Below are 3,996 nucleotides of genomic sequence, written 5' to 3'. Positions count from 1 at the left end.
GCCTGGCCAGTGATGGCGGCGGCGGAGCTCTCCCCCTCGCATGGTGGTTGTGTCTTCCCTTGGCGGCGCCGGCATACAGAACTACGGGGCACCGGCGGCGTGGAGCGGCGGGTTCCCGGCGGCGAGTGTGACAGCGACTTCAGCGCAGGCGTGATACCGCGGCAGAGGAGCCCCTGTGGCGGCGGCCCAGAACGTGAATCTCGCCGTACCCAGATGGGCTTCGGCGGGCCGGCGGATCTGGTGAGCGTATACAGGCGGGCATGGTGGGCCTGGCGATGCCGACCTAGGCACCATGGTGGTGCCATGGCCGGTCAGGCGGCGGCAGCCTGGATTCTGCATCCAGTCCCCGACAGCGATGGCGGTGGTTCGTGTATAAGTTGCTTGATGGAGGTCCTCTGTTCAGATCTGGATGAAAACCTGGCCAAGGCCGACGGTGACGGCGCTGTGAGGCGGCGTTTCCTTCTTGAAGGCATCGCCAAGGAAAAGTTCAAGACAGCTATCTGCTACCTCCAGGGAAACCCTAGATCAGTAGATCGGATGATGACAGCGCTCTTGTGTCGTTTCCCCCTTGGGGCGTCGTTCTTGGAGGTGTGCACGGGCTCGAGGGACCAGTGGACCGCATCTTTGGTGGAGCGGTGCTTCATCATACCCATTGATGGCGATAGATCTCGACGGCATGGCACAGTGCAGATTCGGCGTCTGATGTGTGAAGATGGACTCGTGCAGGAGGACGGCGCTGTCTGGCGTCGTGGTGGCGTCGATGGCAGAGAGACCTGGCACGATAGATGCAACAATACAGCTCTGCAGATGGTTTGGTGGCAAGTGGCTACGGCGGCCTCAATACCCGGCAAACGTCCTGGTTGAGGAGTGCGTTAGTCTGATAGGTGCGCATACCAGGCAGGCGTCCTGGTTGGGACCTCAGTCTTAGATGTTTAGGTTTGACTGCGAGGTCTGTTTGGTATTAGGCCTAGACTATCAGCATCCCTTCATCAACTGGATAGGAGTAGCGACAGGTGTTGCCTAGACGGTGGATTTAGTCTTACTGTTGTATGACTTTGTAAGGTCTTGTATGAATAACTAATAAAGTGACTGCATGCATCGTCCAGATGCAGAGGCCGGGGGTCCTCCTCCATTTCTAAAAAAATAGCTGTCTGGGGGCGATATACTTGGGATTTATTAATGGGCTCATGAAGAACAGAAAGCACCTGTCAAACAGAACAAGCATTTATATTGTTTTTAGTCTTTGGATTTAGTGTCTTTATTTTTTTAGATGAAAGGCATACGCCCGACTTTATAAATAAAGCCACCTGGCAGAGTTACACAGCCAACAAACCAAGCAACCACAGTGACAGGACAGACGAAAGTAAAGAAGGTCTGATACATGGCAACCAAGCCAAACATGGCACGCAGGCCAGAGACAAGAGGAACAGAAGGTGTCGCCGGGATCTATCAAGCGTCTGGTTGTCTGTGCGCCAAGGAGGAAGCCGTAGCCCGAATCTTGGACGTCATAATATCAAAGGCCTCGTGATCAGTGTCCCTAGTCAATGATCTCCACTGCTGCAAGAATATGCTAGTTTTAAATAAGTTGTCGACAAGTTTAGCCGGGAAGGAGTGCTCGATAGTAAATTTATTTCTAGTGGTCCACAACGACCAACATATCGCTGCAAACCCCACCCAAAAAACCCGTTTCGAGCTCCCATAGAAGCCGTTCGCCAGGGCCCTAAGCTCCTTAAAATAAGAAGGGTTCCAAGACACATGGAGCCAGAAGCGAATACAACACCAAACAAATTTAGCCAAGGAACACTGAAAGAAAATGTGCTCCGTATTTTCAAACTCACCACATAAGGCGCATCTGTCCGACCCAGGGCCGTTCCTTTTTCGAATTTGGTCGGCCGCAGGTAGCTTCCCATGAAAAGCTTGCCACAGAAAGATTTTAATCTTAAGAGGAACATGGGTACTCTAGATGCACTTCAACTTGGAAGTAGGTGGGCCCGAACTCATTTTAGCATACCTGGATTTGACCGAGAAGCGACCAGAAGCAGAATGAGGCTAGACCACCGAGTCCTCTTCCTCCAAGAGCAAAGGGAAGCAAGCAGTAAGACGATGCCTATTGTCTTTATTTTGATCCTTTCTATTTGTCTGGTTAGAATGGACAACTTCTTGGCTTTCAAAAATCATTTCCCATGAGGAAGCTGCCGGTAGCTTTGTCTAACAGACCCCTTAGCTCATATAGGTTTGCATCATCTACATATATCATTGACGTGTTCTTTAAATAAGTCAAAGTGGCCGAGCTAGCCGATTCCATAGCATCTTCTTATGAGCTAGCATAATCTCCATGGATTTTCTTTGTTTCTGACAAGGGTTGCTCCTATCAACATACAAATGCAAAGAGATCTATGATTGCATCTCAGTAAGGTGGTCCATTTTTGGATTTTCTTTACTTCGATACATTACTATGAGCTCCAATCAATCATGCACCGAAAATCTCACAATGAACCGAAATTAACAATTCGAGGAAGAGCCACACACCAACAATCTATCGATCGACTTGGATCCAGCACTGGTATAGAGAGAGAGAGAGAGAGCACCTAGCAAAGGCCTTCATCGTCCACTTCTGGTTCCCCAACCTAGTCCAAGACGACATGGTCCTGCTTCCATGGCTACTCGTGCTCCTCCTATTGAGCGATGGGGAGGCAACAATTGCCTTCAAATGTCGTGGTGGAGAAGGAAGTGGCGAAAGCTCTCCTCTCCATGGCGCCCTTCCATCGACAGCGACACATCCGGCCGGTCGGAGCAGTATAACAAAGGTTTTGTGCAAAATCCAATGGATCCAATGGATCTACAATAAAAGCAAAGCAATGTGGGAAGATATGGCTCCAAATAATTTTAGCTGAACAAAAAGAAAGATCCTCAACACTTGAATATATGTAAGTTTTCAGTCTCCCTGTCAGATTGCACACATAAGCATAAACATTTGCATGGTCCATATATCTAAGTGCTAAATCTTATCCATATAAAATAAGGCGTTTCTTTACCACGAAGTCAATCTTGATGCCATTACAGCAAATAGTTGTATCTAGCTACTTTTGCACAAACTAAGTACCAACACATATATACTCTCTTATTCTTGATATGGAATAATCATATAGAGACACTGTTAGAATAAATCTAAGGCCATCGTTGAACCAAGCAATCACACGAGCACGACACCGAGATTTGTTAACGAGGTTCACCCATATGGCTATATCCCCGGGGCCTGACTACGGACGCTCCTTCCCGTGACATCGTCACAATACCGCACCCGGTCGCCCTAAACACCGGCACACGCCGCCGGCTCCCCCTGCGTTCCGGTGCTATTATGTTGGCATAGGTTACATCGTGTGTCTAGCCCCGCTATATATGAGAGGCCTAGGATACAAGTGTCCTACTAGGACACGACTCCATATCCTATCTAAACACAATACAATTCAGAGTCCAACTGTAACCTACCTTGTACACAATATTTGACACAACTCTAACAAACTCCATCTTGGCGAATATTCTCCACCAGCTTGAATTCGTCAATGCGTCAAACTTCCATGTACATTGGACTTGAGCTTATCCCATGAGTACCGCTGCTACTCCAAAGACTCCATGTGACTCCGCCTGCAACTTGTAGTCCCTTCTTTTCTTGACCACAATGAACACTCGAGCAAAATTAAGTTCCTCGTTACTCTAGTTTGTGCTCCCAACTTCCAGAGTATCAGTCCAACACCATCACACACTGATCACTGACCTGCGTGAAAATGAACAACTCACATCTTGGGTGTCACACATAAGAGTTACCTGAACTCAACATCACTGCTTCTTTCTTAACCGCTTGTCTGAAATTTAAAAGAATTTCACCGTTGCTTGTAGTCATCCCGAGTCAAATTCGCAGTTGTCTCACCACATGTATGACCACCAGAGCCCTGGCCCGTCTCCATGTCCCGTGTGTATCGCACGCCTCGCCGCTAT

The sequence above is a fragment of the Triticum dicoccoides genome, chromosome 1A (assembly GCF_002162155.2).
Source record: "Triticum dicoccoides isolate Atlit2015 ecotype Zavitan chromosome 1A, WEW_v2.0, whole genome shotgun sequence".
Lineage (NCBI taxonomy): Eukaryota > Viridiplantae > Streptophyta > Magnoliopsida > Poales > Poaceae > Triticum > Triticum dicoccoides.
Note: the sequence above shows the minus strand (reverse complement) of the source record.